At 33.2% G+C, this 21,810-nt stretch overlaps 1 long non-coding RNA gene across 1 annotated transcript in view; it reads left to right on the plus strand.

Moving 5' to 3' along the window:
• The window catches only part of LOC141581540 (uncharacterized), a 185,965-nt gene that overhangs the window by 2,825 nt on the left and 161,330 nt on the right, over positions 1-21,810 (plus strand). The window contains exon 2 of the long non-coding RNA XR_012514238.1: positions 6,756-6,980. This is a non-coding gene — a long non-coding RNA (uncharacterized LOC141581540). The remainder of the gene's footprint in view (positions 1-6,755; positions 6,981-21,810) is intronic.

The following is a 21,810-nucleotide window of genomic DNA, read 5'->3' on the forward strand; positions in this document are numbered from 1 at the left end:
AAACTGACATGAACAGAAAACCAAAAACCACATGTTCTCACTCATAGGTGTGTGCTAAACAATGAGAACACACAGACACAGAGAAGGGAGCATCACACAATGTTATCAGTTGGGGGGTTCTAGGGGAGGGACAGTGGGGGCAGGGAAGGGTGAGGAGGAATAACATGGGGAGAAACACCAGATATGGGTGATGGATGGATGAAGGCAGCAAACCACCTTTCCATGTATGTACCTATGCAACAATCCTGCATGATCTGCACATGTGCCTCAGAACCTAAAGTACAATAAAAAGCAAAAAAAAAAAAAAAAAAAAAAAAAATCACTTAGGATTACTTTGATTTCAGTTTTCTAAATTAGAATCACTGACAGCTTCAAATTAGCTACGATACATCAGTTAGAATTTTTGATGTTTTACAATCTTTTCCATGATAGGTTTCTGAACATTTCATTGGGGAAATACTATGTATTTTGAGAGGGAAGCTCTCAGAAATAAAATATAGTTCGAAGTTATTTAAGAAAACTCTCAGTTGTTACCTTCATTTATATTTCAAATAATATATGTTCCACTATGACAAATAATAAAAATTTTATATCAAACTAATATCCCATTAATTTAATTTTAACATTGTTTCCCTTCAACAATACATCCAAATTCAGCCTATGTAACATTGGTCAGTTTTATTACATATATCTAAAGATTTTTCAGTCAAATATAAGAATTTAAATAGTGTTACTTATATGGTAAATAGTACCCAATATTAGATTGTTGCTGTTGCTAAAGCAATACTAAATTTAAATATCTTAGTCATTTACCATGAGGGAGGAAATATTGTATTTTTGAAATTATTTGAACTACGTCTTTGAAAATATTTATTATTAAATGTTAACTGACTTATTTTTCTTAACAAAAATAATGAACAGATTTATTGAATCAGCAATATTTCCATCACTACATTATGAAGTTGAATTATTAGGCCAGTATATGACCCCTATGATTCTTCTTTATTTTTCCTATGTTGGTGTACATTGGTGCTTAATCGTAAGACAAGTGCATGAGAACCTGAAGGAAGTACTGTTTGTTATTGCTTGTATTATTTATGTATTTGTCCATTTGAGTGTAGCATCATATTTGATGTTGTATTTTCTACTTTTATTTGGAATATAATAGGTAGTCAGTTCTTGGAAAAGAGTAACTAAATTGATAAACCTGTATCCAGATGGACCAAAACAAAACAAAACAAAACAAAAACCAGAAGGAAAACATCTATGAAAGAAAAAACATCATGAGTAACCTTACAAAATGAAATAATTATAAAGTATTTGATCATATATTATATATCAAATTTAAATAATCAAATTCCTAGGAAGACATAAAGTATCCAAAAGAAGAAGTGTAAAAACTGAATCGTCTTAAAACAAGCAAATAAATTAAATGAGTAGGCCATCACTTCTCACAAAGAAAAGCTTGGGCCCAAACAGCATTGATGGTCAATTCTACCACATTTTAAAAGAATGAACATGTTTTCCTTCATAAGCCCTTCCAAGATTAGAACAGGAGGGAACATAATTCAACACATTTTATGAGACTAATATTAACCTGATACCAAAACCATACAAATATTTTACTCAGTGCTGGAAGACTGTATGCCTAAAATCAGGAACAAAATATTAATGCCTTTACCATTGATATTTGAAGTTGTACTGGAGAATCTAGCCAGGAGAATTAGGCAATCAATAAATAAATAAAGTTACCCAGATTAGAAAGAAAAAATAAAACTATATTTGCAGATGACATGGTCTTGAATATAGAGCTGCATCAACAACAGCTATTAGAACTAACAACTGAGCCCAGCAATTTTTCAGGATACAAAATGAATATGCAAAATCAACTGTATTTCTAGACACTAGCAATGAAAAATTTACAAGTGAAAGTAAGAAAATAATTTCATTTTAATAGCATCAAAGAGTAAAATACTTGAGATTATTATTAATAAAGGAACTACATAACATGTATACTCAAAACTACGAAACATTGTTGAGATAAATTCAATGAGAACACATCACATGTCAGGATCAGAAAATCTATATATGTTAAAATGACATTAACTTCCCAAGTTGTTCTAAAGATTCAACAAAATCCTTATTCCAATATCTGCTAACTTGTGTTTTTTTTCAGAAATTGACAAACTAATACTAAAATTAATAGGGAAATGCAAGGGACACAGATTAATCAAAACAATCTGAATGAGGTACAAAAAAATTTAACTGATTTCAAACATTACTACAAATGTACAGGAATCGACAGTGTAGTAATGGCAAAGTTAGACATATAGATCAATGAACTAGAATTGAGAGTCTGGAAATAAACCCTTATTTTTATGGTCTATTGGTATTCAGCAGGGTGCCAAAACAATGGCAAAAAAAAAAAAAAATATTCCTCTCAACAAACGATACTGGTACTGTAATATTGGAGTCCAGGGGTGCCCCCTTAGTTCCCCTGAGAGGATGTTTCTCCAGGTTCTTGGTGTCCTGCTCTCTCAAGAATGAGAGAGGGGACCACGGCACAGTGCGCAGTAAATGTCAGACTCAAAAGTGTTTGTAGAAAGTGATTTATTTAAAGAGAGAAAAAGGAGAAGGAGAGAGAAATGGCTAACTCTCACACTGAGTGAGAGAAAGAAAAGCCACTCTCATACTGTGTGAGAAGAGTTCCCAGAGGGGGAAAACCAGAGAAGGAAAACTCCTCTCACACTGAAAGAGAGAATCCAGAAAGATAATCCAGGAGAGGAAAGCAGCTTCTACACTGTGTGGAAGAGAACAGAGAGATGGAGTTTAGGAGGGAAAGACAGGCTTCCATGAGAGAGTGTGGAAGGGGACTCCAGAGGGAAAATCCAGGATAGAGATAAACAGCTTCTATGAGAGTGTTCATGGAAGGGGACCCAAACATGGAGTCTGAAGGGCTGTGGAAGAAGGGGACTTTTAGCCTGGGAGGAACCCCACCTTCTCTAAGACCCTGGGCCAATGAAAGGAGTTCCTTAGAACTTCCGCTGGGGTGATTGACTCTTAGTTTCTTCCCACGTCCACAAAATTTAAACATAAACCATTAAATCTCCCAGATGGAGAGAGACAGGAGTGGGGCATGGAGCTCGGAAGTTCTTGCCCTTAAAACTATGCTCCCTTGTGGACCTGGAAAGAGAACACTTTCCCTCCGTGCAACTGGTTGTATATACCTGCAAAGAAAATGATAATAACTTGGACTGCTATTACACTAATTTAAAGCAAAACTGAAATTCTAAGGCCCCTTACCCATCTGAATCGACTCCTCCTCTCCCCCAAGGACATTAGGGAGTTAACCTGAAAATCTAGTTCAGGCCATGATGCAAGTGGGGGTTGGGTATGCCTTATTACATCTCTCTGGCATTAACATAAACACACACCTACATCTGATAAGAAACATTCACAATCTATTCTCTCTGAACTCTGCTACCTGGAGGCTTTGTCTGTATGATAAAACCTTGGTCTCTACAACCCTTGACTTAATCCAGATGTTCCTTTCTACTGATAATAACTCTTACAATCAATTTTTAAGTCTACTTATGACCTGGAAGCACCTGCTTTGAGTTGCCCTGCCCTTGCATGTCAAACCAATGTATATCTTATTTGCATGGATTGATGTATTATGTCTCCCTAAAATGTATAAAAGTAAGCTATTTCCAGATCACCTTGGACACATATTGCCAGGACCTCCTGAGGATGTGTCATCCATGCATCCTTAACCTTGACAAAATAAACTTTCTAAATTGATTGAGACCTGTCTCAAATATTTTAAGTTCACACTAATATGTAAAAATTAGCCAAAATGGATCATAGATTTAAATACAAAAGGAAAATGTACAAAGCTTTTAGCAGAAAACAGGAAAAAGTATGTATGACATAAGGCAACAGCCTTATGGAAACACACCACACACACACGTGCACACATGCATACACACACACATGCACATGTGCAATATAAAAGACAAAATAGATAAACTGGACTTCACCAGAGACAAATCTTTTGTGCATCAAAGGACACTACTAAACAATTGAAAAGAAAATTCATAGAATGGGGAAGATATTTGCAATTTGTATATTTGATGAGGGATTTTCATCCAAAATATATAAAGAACACTTAAAATTGAACAATAAAAAAAGCAAGTAACTCAATTAGAAAATGGAGAAAAAAGAATCTGAATAGGTATTTCTTTAAAGATACACAAATGGCCAATAAACACATTCAAAGAGTCTCCATATTATTTATTTGGGAAGTGCAAATAAAAACCACAGTGAAACACAATGTCACACCCAGTAGAATGGCTGAAACAAAAAGGCAGGCAATAAAAAAAAGTTGATAAAGATGTGGAGGAATTCCTCCCTCATTGCTGGTAAAATTATAAAATGGTTCAGCCACTTTGGAAAACAGTTTGACAGTTCCTAAACATGCTGAACATATGACGCAGTGAATTAACTATTTTTAGGTATATCTCTCAATATAATAGGTATAAGTACATGTCTACTTCAACACTTAGACATAAATGTCAATAGCAGCAATATTCTAACAGCTCAAAGTGAAAACAACTCTTTGGGAGGCCGGGATGGTCAGATCATCTGAGGCCAGGAGTTTGAGACCAGCATGGCCGACATGGTGAACCCCCATCTCTATTAAAAATACAAAAAGTAGCCTGAGATGGTGGCATGCATCTGTAATCCCAGCTACTTGCAAAGTTGAAGCAGGAGCATCCCTTGAGCCCTGGAGACAGAAGTTGCAGTGAGCTGAGATCGAGCCATGGCACTCCAACCTGGGTGGCAGAGCAAGACTCTGTTTCAAAAAAATAAATAAAATGAAAGACAAAGTGAACACAACTCAAATGTGATATGAAGAAATACCACAGTAAACAATGTGTGGTGTTTTAAATACAGTGTAATATAGTCAGCCTTAAACAAAATATGGATATATAACACATTCTAAATAAGCATTAAACCTTTAATTGAAAGAAGCCAATAACAAAAGTCATATGTTATGTAATTCCATTTATGTAGAAAGTCCATATTAGGCAAATACATAGTGCTAAAAAGTAGTTTCCTGGATGCCAGGGCCTGAAGGCTGTGAAAATGGAGTGTGACTACTAATGGGCATGAGGTTTCTGTAGGCATGATAAAATGCTTTAGAATTAGATAGTGATGGTTGTACAACTCAGGGAATATTACTGAATTACAATTTTAAAATGTACATTTTTATAGTGGTGAGTTATATCTCAATAAAGCGATTATTTTACAAAGTACAAAGCAATTTATGGTAATTTATGTCTTCCCGTGTGTGCATTCCTAGAGAAAATATACTTATTTGTAAATGGTAGTTAAACTCAACCAATATATTAAATTCTCTATAACTTAATGAGTGATATTAAAAGATAAAAGTGATTAGCCGTTATAATGTAAATACAACACTCTGAAGGTAAATACAAGCCACAGAAGGATAAATTTAGCAAAGAAATCATCTCTTGCAGTTTCAAGTATCAACATGTCAGCTCAGTTCTTTTCCTTGCATTTTAGCACCATAGGATACCAATGGCAGAACTGTAACTTTGTGCCAGAATTGTTCTAATTAGCATGCAATATGCAAAGAACTGCAGAAAAGTATTAAACATAAAATATAGATTTATGTAAAAATGTCATGCCTTGAACTACAAGTAGCTATATCTGGCTCCCTCAAATAACCCCACATATAGGTTAGAAAATAATTATATTATAGAAATGACAAGTTCTAGTTAACCCAAAAAGTTAGAAATCTTGCATAGCTATGGTTTGCTGTAGAGAAGCAGATTTCAAGTTTCAAGAGCCGGTATTAAAAATCAGCTCCACTACCCACATAAACAAAAATGATTCCCCTCTATCATGCTTGCCTTTACTGTCTGTGCCTCTTTGTTTTCATCTGTTTTTTAAAAATGAAAATAATGTCAAGCACTAAGTATTCCTGTGAAGTGTAAATGAAAATCAAATGTTGAAAGAGTCTAATATATGGTTGGCAATCCATAAATATTTACAAGATCTGATTAATTTTTTTCAGGTAGCATATAATGCAAAGACAATAAAACCATACTGAACACAATCAACAAATTTTAATTATTTATAACATATTTTTATATTTTGAAAAATTTAAGGGTCATTCTCACGAAATTGAAACACTTGCTATGGCATTATAGATGCCTGAAAGAAAGATCTTTAGTATAATGAAAGATAACTTTCAGCGTTTTTGTATTATGCATCACTAAACTGGCAGAAGCTCAAACTTAGGAAAACATCATTTGGAATCTTGTGATTAAGATAACAAACAAGGAGAATTTTAAATTTTGAAGTCTAACATGTTAGTTCCAAGCCTTTGTGACTCTTATAAGGGACTGCTGAGCACAATGAAATAAATAATATTTTTCAAAGAGCAGATGTCTTCAAAATAATTCTAAGAATGTGATTTTGAACACTGAAGGACACAGTGTATACTGATATACAGACTCAGTACAGCAGTGTGACAAAATGATGACTGACAAGCAGCAGAAGAGACATAAATGATGAATCGTAATATAAAATTTAAAGGGATCAACATAGTACTACAAATCAAAATTTTGTTGTAATGAAATTTAAAATGTTACACTCTCCTGTATCTAAAAATAATTTTCTGTAAGTGGGGAAAAAAACATCAAAAATGTTTCTTTCCTTTTCAGCTCAACGGGAAAAGTAACATAAATCAAAATGTCATCAGTGAACTGGCAGAGCTGTAACACCCAACCCATTGGAGTCTTCACAGTATATCAAATAGGTATCACAGAGGAAAAAAGACAAAATAAAACCGCATGAAGTGCAATATAAGAACACTTATGATAAATGGAGGAATACCCAATGCTGCCCTCGGGAGTTCTGTCACTACATGAGGAATTAAATCACTGAAGGTAGGTGTGCAACAAACCTGACTTCGTATTTCATGGTCATTGTTGTACAACAGTACTGACATGAGATGTCATGTTCTTAAACGTGAGAAATTAATAGAGAGCAACTCTCTTTCTAAAAATCTAATTCCTTTTCCAAATGCTCATGAGTGTACATTATTGCTTTCATTATAAATTTATTTCCAAGTAATACCTACATATAAACCTCTAAGTCTTGGGTCAAATGTAAAACTCTGTGCATGTTTAAAGAAAGTTTTAGAAAGTTTAAAAAGCAAAATAAAGACTTTCAATTCTACAGTCCAGAAAAATGATGTATTATTGTGCTTTTTGTAGCATATTTTATTTTCATATTAGATATTTTTTCTAAAGAGATAACTTTAACCAAAGTGATGTGTATGATTTGGCAAAGAAAGACTAAATAATATGCAATTAATACAGGAGTTGGATCAGGTAAAAATTTTGCTCTTAGAAAATATTGGTTGGCCGGGCGCGGTGGCTCAAGCCTGTAATCCCAGCACTTTGGGAGGCCAAGACGGGTGGATCACAAGGTCAAGAGATCGAGACCATCCTGGTCAACATGGTGAAACCCTGTCTCTACTAAAAATACAAAAAATTAGCTGGGCATGGTGGCGCGTGCCTGTAATCCCAGCTACTCAGGAGGCTGAGGCAGGAGAATTGCCTGAACCCAGGAGGCGGAGGTTGCGGTGAGCCGAGATCGCGCCATTGCACTCCAGCCTGGGTAACGAGAGCGAAACTCAGTCTCAAAAAAAAAAAAAAAAAAAAAAAAAATATTGGTTGAGAAGACTTAGGGATTTCATTTTAAAGAATGGTAATGAAACAAGAAAAAATAGAAACAAAGTTTACATATTCTTCAAGCTCAAATTTTCCGCAGAGGTTACATGTATGTATTTTTATATATATATATAAAATTGATTTTGATAACCTCATATTTGAAAGTGATTTTGCTATTTACTTGTCATATATTTTAGTTAAAAGCAGTAGAGCCAGTCTTTTTGGCCCCAACTGTACTTACTTGCTCCTGCAACTGATTTTGTACTCTGTTAAACTTAGGAAAAACACTTGCATTTTGTACTCTCTTTTACTACAGGGAAGTTAAAAAAAAAAAAAAAGAACTATTGGTATATGTAAATAATGTAAATTATTTAGAAAAAAGACAGTTTACTAAATTTAGTTTCTGTAAGCTTATAAACTGTGTTGCTATATTTTGCCATAATTTGTTCTGGATTTTATTATGTCAAAATATAATGTTTAATATAAAATATTTCTTAAAAATTTAGCAAAGTTGAAAATCCTCTGTTGTTCAGTCAGGAAACAAAATGCTTATAAGACTTCATCTCCTAGCAGCTTGAATTGAGACAAGAGATTTGGCAAGGGTTCTTGTTACTGAAATACTTGCAATTTAAATTAATTGACTATGTAATAAAAACAGTTTGGGATCATTATTTATATTTTTTAAATGGAGAGAAAATAATTGATTTCTCTTTGGAATTTTGAAGTTAAATGATTCTTCAATACCAGACTGGTCTTACTGGGTGGAATGTCTGTCCACCTTCAATTAAGGGAGAAATATTTTTTATTTACCCTGGCCAATGAGTTTCAGGAAAATGAGAAACTATGTAATAAAATTATATAAAATGGAAAATTACTTGTTTTAAATAGAGTAAATGAATAGGAAGATACTGCTTTCTAATCAAAAAGTACATGAAAAAGTAAGAATTAACTTAGAAAAATCAACATCATTTGGTATGAGACTATATTCTGAAGTTATGCAAAAATTCCATTTCATTTGCATTCAAGACAGCATAAAAGAGAAAGTTATATTAAATGGAAATTTTGGGGATGATTAGAATTGTGTTCAATGAGAACAGGCTATATATTATCGCTTATGTCCTTTTTATGGTTTAAATATTATTGGGCCAGTCTCTGCAGATCATGCCTATAATTCCCAACACTTTGAGAGGCCTAGGCCGGTGGATTGCTAGACCCCAGGAGTTCCAGATCAGCCTGAGAAACATGAAACCCTGTCTCCTCCAGAAAAACCCATCATAATTAGCCAAGCATGGTGGTGTAGTCCTGGCTACTCAGAGGCTGTAGTAGGAGGATGGCTTGAGTCCAGGAGGTGGAGATTGCAGTGAGCTGTGATCACTCCACTGCACTCCAGCTTGGGTGACAGAATGAGACTGTGTCTCAAACCAAAAAAAAAAGGAGAGAGACAGAGAGAGAGAGAGAGAGAGAGAGAGAGAGAGAGAGAGAGAGAGAAAGGAAGGAAGAAAGGAAAGAAGGAAGAAAGGAAACCACCCCCATGATCCAGTCACCTCCCACCAAGTTCCCTCTACATGTGGGAATTATAATTTGAGATTACAATGTGGGGATTACAATTTGAGATGAGATTTGAGTGGGGATACAGAGCCAAGCCATATCAAGGTTTATAGTTGAAAAATACCTGAAGTAGTTTATAAACTGTAAACTGAAACATATGACTTTTATATTTACTTACCGGAAAATTAAAGAAAGCACATATTTATTTAAGGTAACATGAAAACAGTAATACAGATTTACTAATCTACCAAATGAGCAAACCACAAAGTTCTGTTGTTTTATAAGAAAGATATTATAATCCATGGAGATATATTCTCATAAAGAAGGGATTTTACATGAAAAACATTTACTAAGCTAGCAACTATGAGAATGACAAATTCAAAGATGAATTAAATGCCCAATTTGAAGAGGGGTGGCAGATGCAAGAAAAAGAAAAAGCTTAAGGAAACACTGATATTTCCCAACTTTCTTCACCATCTACTGAATCTGACAAAAATGAATCTTTTAAAAATTGTACACATGGTACTTTAATTCAGTTTTACTCTTCTGTGTATAATGTAGTATAAATTAATCTCTCTACTTCAATTTTTTGCCAAAATACTCTTACCATTTGATCGTATCAAGTGTTTCACACACTCCTCCGAGTACGTACTGGGCTAAGACCAGCACACATCATTAGAGGAAACAAACACATGAATAAAATTTCTCTTCAAAATACCACCAAATGCTAATAAATTATTAATATTTTTTATATTACAGAATTAAAATGATTGATCCAGAGAGCTGAGTTGTTATACTCATTCTATTATGATGTACAGCATAAAGTTATGTAATGAACATTGGGCTTACAAATTATTAAATGCATTAAATGGCACAATTTTCTTCAGGAGGCTATTTTGCTTTACTTATCTGAAAACTAGTTAGAAAGTGTCTGCCTTTTCTCACATCAGAAGCTAGAGTTTTTCGTGAAAACGATTGTCATTCGGTTTCATGTTTAGTGTTCCTAGTGCACAGAGCAATTTAGGATATTTTGGCAACTCAGTCTGAGCAGGACTGGGACTATTGAAAAACAAATGTGAGTGATTAAGACGACTTGCCATTTTAGGGCTGAGTTTTAATAGAACGAAACTTTTAATTCTTACACTTTAAACAAATAAAGCTTTGAGATTACTTATTGGTTCAAAATGGTTTTTTTTTGTTTGTTTGTTTTTGGTTTCCATAAAATAGTTTATTAATTAGAACACCTAAACTCATTTACATAGTAGAGATATCTAGATTACTAATTTATTTAGTACTTCTCAACAATCCTCTATTTGGTTCTAATGAGACTATCATTCAGATCTTCAGCTCTTCTCCTTTAAATCCAAGTTACATTTTATATCTTCCAGTTGTTAAGAGTATTATATATTATTTCATATCTGTAGTTTTTCAGAAAGTCCATGAGTTTTAACAGTAAAACTGTTACAAAGTTTCAATATATTACTTTAAGCTTATCTATAAGACATTTAAAAATATCCAACTAAATCATCATTTAGTAATTGAAGTTTTAAGGCCACATTTTAGTTATACGGTTGTTTATAAAAGTGTACTGCTAATGAAGATCTTTGCCGTTTAAGGAAGGTGTTTTTCTTTCTTTTTTTTTTATTGCATTTTAGATTTTGGGGTACATGTGAAGAACATGCAAGATTGTTGCATAGGTACACACATGGCAGTGTGGTTTGCTGTCTTCTGTCCCCTCACCTGTATCTGTCATTTCTCCCCATGCTATCTCTTCCCACCTCCCCACCCCCCCATCCCTCCCCCATTTCCCCTCAACGGACCCCAGTGTGTAGTGTTCCCCTCCAAAATGGTTGTATAGAAAAAATACTCTGTAACAAAAACTTGGCATTGAGTTTCAAGACTCCACAATTTTTTGTGTGAACTTGTACAAGGGTGAAACAGGGCAAGAATATCAACAGCAGGCATCTTTTCTCCTTTTCTTTATGGGGTGGGCTGATGGGATAACTTCATTAAACACTCTCTTGAAGCCTGGCAGCTCAAGCGCTACAGGTGTTTTACAGTCCTCATCTCGTTAGTGATGGCTAATTCCTGTGGATAGGTGATAGGAGTCAGCTCCTTCACTTTACTTCCCTAATATGTTTTTATCATCTCTAAGATCATTTGGCTCATACTACGTTAATAGGAGTGTTGGGACAGTGGTGTCACACTTCAGGCTACCACTTAGCACAGACATTTTCAAATAATGAAGGATTCATAAAGAAAAAACAAAATCTGTCTGAGGATAGGATAGGTTAGGATAAGGGACATAATCTCAGATAGTCTTCTAAATTAGCTATATTCTGTAAACTCAGATTCACTATTTTTCTATATATCATAATATTGAAAGAAGAGTTTTCAAAAACAGTTGACATATATTGTACACAAAATACATTGGTAGGTAATTGTGGTCAATTTTTACCTAAAATCCCTGTGGCCAAGTTTTATGTAAAGTCCCTGCTCCCACTGCTACATACTTAATGACCTGCACCTGGGCCACTCTGGACACAGCTGTAGGTACTAAGGACCAAGCTGCCAGGCTGGTTAAGTTCAAAGCTCAAAGCTTCTCATTTATACTGTTACTTGCCAGGCCAGATGTTTAAGGACTAGCTCCTTCCTAGTTAATATTATATGTTTGAGAGTGAAAGCCTCAACAAAGAACACCTTTATTAAAATCTTTCATTAGCTAACACTGGAGGTTGAGTTTGCATCTCTTTGGGATAGTTCCTTCATCTATTCAATAATATCATATAGTAAAATATGGTTGTGGTTATAAAATAAGATTATATATGTGCAATGCCAAAGATAGTGATTTGGTTGAAATAAGTGTACAATAGATTTAAAAATTTATAAATTTGGCATTACTACAGATTTTTAATCTGTTTTCCTTAATTCCTGACCTGAAATATCTATCATTATTGTTGTTCTCTTGAAATTCAGTTGCAACATCCCCTGAAAAAAATTAAAAGCCATTAATCAATAAGCTCTCTGTAGTCACTTGTCCTTTTTACATAACAGAAACATTTTTATCTTCTTTGTTCAAGGAAGGGTCATGACAATTAAGGTGATATTACTTCAGCTTACAATAAAACCATGCCTCTTAGAGAACTCTGTTAAGGCCTTCAGAGTACCAAAATTGAAATTCCATTTTCCAGAAATAAATGATCAGTATGACATTTCTCAGACAGCAACCGATTTTTCATAAGATTATATTCATCTTGTTACTGGGATATGGTTCCCTGATTAAATAATAAGAATAAATTGTTTACAGCTTATTTTGCTTAAAAAAGAGACTATTTCTATGAGGTTCAGTTTAGATTTTGCAGAGTGGCAAGTTTTTGGACCATTCATTACTTATGAATAGATTTCAATATTATAGTGACAGTATACTAAGCTAGAATAGCAATGACACACAACTTGACCTTTATAGAGGGCAAATGTATCACAGAAATGCTAACAAATGCATAATATGTAAGCGTTCAAAACATCAAAAAGTGAAAAAATGCATTCTAATTAAGCTTCTCCAAATCAGTAGAGAAAGCGTATAATGAAATTTCTTATCATTATTTATGCTTTGTTTGGACTACACTTAGCATGATAAATTTTTATTTTTATGTGTGTAAAACCCAGCCCTGTTCTATGGGAAAAGAGGAACATACTGCTACCTAAAAAACTAATGTTCTAAATATTCAGCAGTGTATTAAATTGTATGTTACCTGTTCAGACTAAAGGGAAAGGAAAACAAAGAGAAAAAAGAAAAAAAAAAAAGAGAGAAACACTGCAGTTTAAAATTATTCTACTTAAATAAAATTCTCCAGTGTTACATATAATTATTTATAAATTAAAGCATAGATATAAGCTTCTTTTTCTCCAAATATTTTTATTTTAAAAATTGTTAATAGAAAAAAGGTATCTAGTAAGGTGTGTGTGTGTGTGTGTGTGTGCGCGCGCGTGGTTGTGGTAGAGATTCTAGGAGTCCCAGGTACAGGTAAATTATGATATAGATGATTTTGCCTTAGAAAATGTGGTTAATTTTTGGTCAGTTGATATCGATTCTCCTTCATGAGAGCACCACAATTTATTTTTATTCTAAGTATTGTGAAGCCTAGGGTTCTAACTTAGTCCAGACATTTTGCTTTACCCTTTAGTGTAAGTGGCGAAAATCAGATTCTGTTACTTATATCCAAGGTATTAAACTAATACAAAATCTACCAGAATTTTATTGTCCACATAGATTCCATTACAATATGGAAGTCAGGCAATTCTGGCATAAAGAGGAGAATTTTATAAGCCTGTATATTATAATAATTTCCTTACACTATGCCAAGTTATAATATCTGAATTTCCGTAGCAGTGTGCATAACAAATGAAACCAAAAAGTCTTAACACTTCAGGGTACATCTTTCTTGATATTGCTTGATTTAGAACATCAGCAATAAGTTCAGCATGTAACACTGAGTATATCACATTATCTAAATTGTATATGTTACTGTCTAGGGGTATGTGAACAATTGTGTGCTAATCTAAAGCAATTAGTTTGAATGCAAAATAAACTGTAGACACAGCAACAAAAATCTCTCATGTGTTCGTGACTTTTGTGCTTTGAAGAAAAAACAGTGGTGTAGAGAATGGTAGGATTCAAAAGTCTTCCTATTTAATCAAATTCTATTTGAATCTAAGTATTTTTATGAACTGTTGAACTCTCTGTAGCCTGCAAATCAATAGTATTCAACTATTTCTTTTTACATAAATAAAAATCAATATACTATTAAGTAAATTGCTTAGAGAAATTACAGTAAAATAATTTTTTCTCAAATTATCTGACCAGTTACAAAGGCATTATTTAACTACAGTATCATGTCATTCAGTTATCTGGATATTATTAAGAGATAGTAAGAATGAATGAAAAAAGTATTACATTTGGAATTAGAATTCTAGATGTAGTATTATGCAACATCTAATCCTTATCTTCTCATGGAACAAGTGACTGTAATATGTGTGAGTGTAAAGGTATTGGGTATATTATAAATGCACATACATTTGGCAGGGCTTGAGACGTGAAGCCATGTGTAACTAGTTACATAAAATGTCTAGGATCGTTTGTAAAATAAAAAAATTAAAATATTAAACCATTCTTTGGACCTAAAACCAATCCTCAGTCTAGACCCTTGAACTATCAGAATAAAAAGTAACCATTTAATTACTTGCATAGTATACTGATTTTATTTTTATAATTTATTTGTATTTATTGTTTTATTGCAGTAAAAACACTTAACATGAGAGCTATCTTCAACATAAGTTTAAGTGTGCAATACAGTATTGCTAAGTGTAGGCACAATGTTGTACAGTAGGCCTGTAGAAGTTATCCATCTTATATAACTGAAACTTTATACTCCCTGAAAAGCAACTTCCTGTTTGCCCTTCTCCTTAACCCTGGAAATGACTATTCTACTTTCTGTTTCTATACACTATTTTAGATACCTCATATAAGTGCAATCATGCAGTATTTGTCCACCTGAGACTGATTTATTTCACTTTACATAATGTCCCCCAGCTTCGTTCATGTTGTCTCATATGGCAGAATTCTTTTTTTTTTTTCCCCAAGGCTGAATAGTATTTCATTGTATGTGTATCTATACTTCTAGACCTATTCACATGTTGAACTTTTAGATTGTTTCCGTAGCTTGACTATAGTAAATATTGCTACAATGAACATGGAAGTGCATATATCCTTTCAAGGAACAGATTTCAATTGTTTTGGATTAATATCCCAAAGTGGGATTTTTGGAACATATGGTAGCTCTATTTTTAATTTTTGAGGAATTGCCATACTATTTTCCACATCACACCATTCTACAATTCCACCAACGGTGTACCAGGGTTCCAATTTCTCCACCTTCTTACCATCATGTTTTCCTTCTCTGTTTCTTTATTTCTCGTTTTCTCTCTCTTACAATAGCTGTGCCAACAAATGTTAGATGGAATCTCATTATGATTTAATTTGTATGTTCCTGATGATTGGTCATGTTGACCATATTTCCATATACCTGTTGGCCATTTGTAGGTCTTCTTTTTTAGAGAAGTATCTGTTTGAGTACTTAGCTCATTTTTAAATGTGATTTTTAGTGTTTTTGCTATATGTTGTAGCAGTTCCTTACATATTTTGGATTATCTCATTATCAGATGTATGGTTTACAAATATTTTCATTATTTAGGTTATATGGTTTTTATTTAGGTTATATGTTGTTGATTGTTTCCTTTGCTGTTCAGAAGACTTTGGTTTGATATAATTGAATTGATTTGTCTAATTTTACTTTTGTTGCTTGTGCTTTTTATGTCACATTCAAGAAATCATTACCAAGCCCAATGTCATGAAGCTTTTTCTCCTATTACAGGTTGTAATTCAATTTAGCTTCTTTTTAAAAAAATTAACATTGGGTCAGTTAATGTGTTGAAAGAAATCAGATCTGTTTGAAGACATATTCCTATGTTCATAAGAGTGAAAATCACTACTTGGACGATAGGATCATTCATAACCCAAACCTGCTTGCCACACAATATACCCGTGCAAGAAATCTGCACATGGACCCCTTGAATCTAAAATACAAGTTGAAGTTATTTTTAAAAATCATTAGGAGTCTGATAAGGCCTAAAAAATGAAAATCTTTATTTACATTTAAAAGATTGATTAGAATATTCAGAAAGAATACAATTCTAAAAAAGTTTATAAAATATATTAAATACTGTGGAAAATGTATCCTAACTTAAATAATATATACAGATAAGAATAAAACATGCACACACACACATATATATATATGCATATGAATTTATTTGTCTAAACTTACCTCTTTCCTGCAATGATAAGTAAAATATTTAAATATTAGGGATAGCTAATTTTATAAATAAATCCCTCAAATACCAATTTTTAATTAGTATAATTTTGGCAGGTCTTAGTATAAAAACTAATATCAGTCTACTTTGATGTAATTTCTATAGATTCTCTATAATTTTCAAATATAGGATAATAGTTATTTTTAATGACTTTGACATGTTTGATGGTGGAAGCATGAAGATCCTACTCCCTTGTATACCGGCATTTAAAGTCACCTTATATTATCATAACTTGTACTAAGAACACCTGAAATGACAGGATATGTAGAAAAATCCGGTATTAATACTTTATCTTAGTTATTGTTTATATCCATGTCAAATGTCTGAATGAATACTGCTTGAATGAATGATTATCATAATCAAAAACCTAATGTTTTCCTTCTATCTCTAGTTCTCTCAGTCCACTTTAAGAAATAGCCATTCTTGCTTGAAGTATTCTTTTTTGGCAAAATGTCTTATTTATCTCCCTGTCTTCTCAATTATATTATTCATTATGCACCCATATTAGACATCATTTTTTTGAAAATTCAAGTGTATAATTATGTCATTTTCCTTCTTACATTTCTCAATGGAATGCCATTGCCCTCAAGTTAAAATGAAACCTTTATGATTTTATAAATTAAACCTGGCTTAAAGTATATGGCTTCTACCTTTTCAGCTTTATTTTGAGCCATTCTCCTTCTCATTCTACATGATATTTTATTCTTTATATGATGCACTACATTCTCTCATGACTTACGCATATCATCTATTCTCTTATCTTTCCCTGATACCTTCTCCCTCCCTTATCCCCTGCCTTTCACAGGTAGAATAGCTTAACCAGTTTGTTTTTTCTTTGTTTATCAGTTTACAACTCACTCCTTCACACTCTACATCACCTTACATCCCTTCCCCACTTCATTGCCATACTATGCTATATTTTCCCTATTCAATTCACTTGTCCAAATTATTTACTTTATTTTGGCCTTATCTTGTTGATGTTAGGCTTTATAAACTTACCATTTTCTTATCAACTATCAGAGTACCTAGAACATAATTTATGCTTACTTAATATTTTAAAAATTGAAGACTATAGGAAGCTGCTGAAGGTCATAAGCAATATGCAGACATAGTGAACTGAAAATAGAAGATATACACTTGTATTCATTTACAACTTCTTCTGTATTTCTTTTTAATACAGAAACTAGAAAAGACTCTTGGAGTTCTGGAAGAAAATTAAATCTCAATTGACTGAATTCATAACATATTTGAATGCAAAAAAGGACAAATATATTTTTCCTGTTTTAAAATCTTCTAATGAGCCAAATCACTGATGCTGCTTCTTGAGACAATTTTGATGGTGGAGTTTGTACTTAGTGTTCCCATGTCAAGTTTCTTTCTTCTTGGACAGCAAGAGAAAGATACGGGAGCAGAGGAGTGGCTTTCTATTTCAGTTTTATTTTCCTGAACCTAAGCAATTGAAGTTTGTTTGTTCTTGCCTTGAATTAGCTAGTTATAAGAATTGCCTATTGAATCTCTTTCTCGCTCAAAGATTGCATCAATTATACTCTTATATTAATAATTTTACCCTAAAATATTAGCAGTAGTTGCTTTTTTCTGATTTCATTTTGAATGGTGCAATATTGAAGTTGTTACAGATACTTAAAGAAAAAAAATTTTATTATTTGATTGGGTATTATTAAATAAATTATCATCTAGCTATTGTTGGAAAATGGGCCACAGTAGATCATGGCATATGCAAAATAGTTGCATAAATTATATTATCTGGTTACCTGGAGTGAATAGCCAATTAACGTAACTCTCCAAAAATACAAATGTTTGTTGCAATAGGACATATTAATGGTAACACAAATTGTGCATGGTCTGTCTCCTTCAATCTTACTATAAGAAGTAGAGAATAAACACAAAACTGAAATTAATGGCTCAAAGCACAAAAAGCCAGTAAAATTCAACTATCCAAATAATTTATTTCTTGTAATTGTAGAGCTGTTTTCACACAGTATATTCTGGATCTGATACTTTGAGTTGATGAGTTACCACATAAGTTTTATTTAATTTTAATTTAATTTTATTTTTTGTAAAGACAGGGTAGCACTATTTTGCCCAGGGTGCCCTTGAATTCCTGGGCACAAGCAAGCCTCCCTCCTCTGCTTCCCTTAGTGCTAAGATTACAGGTGTGAGACATGGCACCTGGCCAAGTTGCCATATACATTAATTCATATTCTTGTCATATCTGTTGTTTCAAATTAGGAAATTTTGGAATAAAGTAGAACTGTGAGAATTGGAATGAGATCCTTAGATGAATTTAGATACCATGAGTATAATTATGTGACAGACTTCTGTAATGGGCTAGTCTTAGCTTATTTAAAAACAATATAGTGACTGCTCTTCAGGGAGCTAACTTGCAAGGGAATGCCAGTTGACCTCACACTGCACCCAAATTGTTCCAGTTGTCATTACATCTATAAGTCAGCCCAGACCTCAACATATCCTTTGAGAGACAAGTGCAAAATTCTACCTGAAAGATATTACATATGTCAAAAATATTGTAGCATTATTGTAACTTACAGCTGAGTAATATTTGTAGAAATTGATTTTTTTTCATTTGTTACAACCATAAAGAAGAAACATAATTTAGATGAGGCAAAAATATCTATCTGTAAGGGTGTATTAAAAACAATGATCTCCATTCAAAGAATTAATTTGAGTATATTCAGGTGGTTTTGAAAATCACCCAAATGGTTGACTGAAATCTGGACTACTGGAGATTAGAAGACCAGAAATTCCTTTTATATTTTAATAAAGGAAATGCAGAATTTAATAAAATATAAAGGTTCATGTAGATTATCATACAAGGTCTTTCTCTTCTTAACTATATACTTCAGGAGAGCCTAAACAGATAATTTTGCAAGGCGATGAAAAGTAGATTGGAGAACAGAATACTGGCATCCTTAGAAAGATCTACAATGGCTATACTCACAGTCTGTGAAAGATACTAGAAGAAAAATGTGATTTTGAAACAGCAGATGCTAAAAGGCAACCTATGATTACCAGATACTTTTCTATAAAAATGAGCCATGCTGACTGGTTATCAAAATGGTTTGATATAGTAAGATCTTTGGAAGGTGATTAATCAGTCATTGAATTCCTAGGGGAAAAATATACAGCCAGTCTTTCCAAATCCTATTTTGTGTGTATATATATGCATACACACACACACACACACACACACACATACACACACACCTACCTAAAGTTATATATCTATAACTTTAGACTTAGTAAATAAGGTCCAGATATTACTCACTCCAATAGAGTAAAATCCTCTTCTGCAAACAGACATGGGTTAGTTCACAGACTCAGAGAAAGAATAGACCCAGGACTCTTGAAGAAATATTGCATGACAGTGCATAAGTATATACTACTAATATTCCTTCTGCTATTTGCCAGTGACACTCAGAATTACTTCCAAGAATATAATATATGGAGAAAGGAATATACTGAGTTGTTTGTATAGTTGCCACTGGCTCTGAGGCATCATTAACCCCTGGATAACCATCAGATATTTGATGATGCACAGAATGCTACTATCATTTATGGTTTAGAGAGGGCCTGCGGAGTCATGTGATAAAAGCGATGTTTGCCAATTTCCATCACATAATGGACCCAGAATATCCCTGGGTTCATCCTGTGCTCATTTCTTCAGCTCCTGAATCGTAAAATTGCCAAGCCAGTGGACCTCAAAATTTGATGAATGTTTCTTTTTAAAATAATTTTTAAAAAGTAATGTTGAGATTTAATTGGTATGTATTTTTAAAAACTGGGCTAGGATTTGCTCTGTTGAAGCAAAAGCCGCAGTACATAAACCTGCTAGCAATTTAGGACAAATAAAAACAGTGGCACTGACGGTATTAGCAAGTCATCACATTCTTTGTTGCCATGCATTTATGGCGCACACACACACACAAATGACAGCTTTACTTAAGAATGTCCTAATGAAGTAGTACAAATTGTTAATTTTCTTAATTCCTCATCATATGTGACAAAATTGAAAGTATGATGAGAAGTATTTTTGCTGAATATCAATGTTCAATGATGTCCTCGAGAAAAAGCACTTACGTGCTTCTTTCAGTTACAAGCTGAACTAGCTACTTATTTCAAGGAAAAAGGTTTTCACTTGAAATAATTGCTGGCACAAAAATTATAGTAGTCAAGATTTACACATTAGGCAGATATTTCCTTAAAAATAAATAAAGCAATTTTGTCTTTTTAAAAAAATTGAGAGCATTTGTTGCCAATGATAACATTCTAGCTTTCAAGTGGAAAATTAGAATTTCATAAAGGTTGTATCTGCCACCATGAGCTTGGCAGTTTCCCGATACTTCGAGTCTTTTCAAATAAGATTCATGGTGGTATTTATGAATGAGATATTTGAAGTTGCGTGATAAAATGTGTCAGAATTGGAATGGTTTTTACAACACCATGAATTAATATTTTCCAAATGATCAGTGCATGATGTTACAAAATCATGCAGGCATAAAAGATCCATTCAAAGTTCAGATGGGCTAATGTAAATGAGTATGCAATTTATAAATAAGGTTTCAGGTTCCACATTGCAACTAGCCTTTAAAAAAACTTCCTCTTTTCAAGTTTTATTGTAGTGCTAAGCAGTAGAAACACATTTTTCTGAAAAAGCTGTTAATGTATGTCTCCATTTTCTTGTACCATATCTGTGTAAGACCAGATAGTCTTTACATAATTTAACCCAAACAGCATGTAACTGATTATGAAAATTCAAGTGTGTTCTATTAGTCCACATATTAAAGAGATGTGAAAAATTGTAAAGCAATGCTGTTCTCACTATTTTTGGAAATTTTAGTCAGATTTTCAAATAAAATTATCCATGATAAGCTTCTTGTATTGCCTTACTATTGTTTATTTTCAGTGAATTAACAAATATATGTTTGAAAAAAATTTTGTTTTAGTATCTAATACAATACATATCAATATATTTTACCCATGTAAACAAAATCTCTTTGGAATCCCCAATAGCTTTTATAAAGAGTAAAGTGACTGTAGGCCAAAAATGTTTGAAATATTTTAGACAAATTCAGCAACAAAAGTTATTTTCTTTTTAACTTTTAAGTTCAGGGGTACATGTGCAGGTTTGGCATATAGGTAAATTTACATCATGAGGGTTTGTTGTACAGATTATTTCATCACCCTGGTATTAAGCTCCGTATTCATTCGTTATTTTTCCTGATCTTCTCCCTCCTCCCACCCTCTGCCCTCTGGTAGGTCACATTATATACTGTTCCCTTCTATATATCTATGTGTTCTCATAATTTAGCTTCCATTTATAGTGATAACATGAGATACTTGAATTAGTAAATAAGGTAGATAGTAACTCCCTGCGTTAGTTTGTTTGGGTTAACAGCCTCCAGCTCCATGCATGCCTTTGCAAAGGACATGCTCTCATTGTTTTTTATGGCTGCATAGTATTCCATGGTGTATATGTACCACATTTTTTTTATCCAGTCTATCACTGGTGGGTATTTAGGTT

Source organism: Saimiri boliviensis, chromosome 16 (assembly GCF_048565385.1).
Source record: "Saimiri boliviensis isolate mSaiBol1 chromosome 16, mSaiBol1.pri, whole genome shotgun sequence".
Classification (NCBI taxonomy): Eukaryota; Metazoa; Chordata; class Mammalia; order Primates; family Cebidae; genus Saimiri; species Saimiri boliviensis.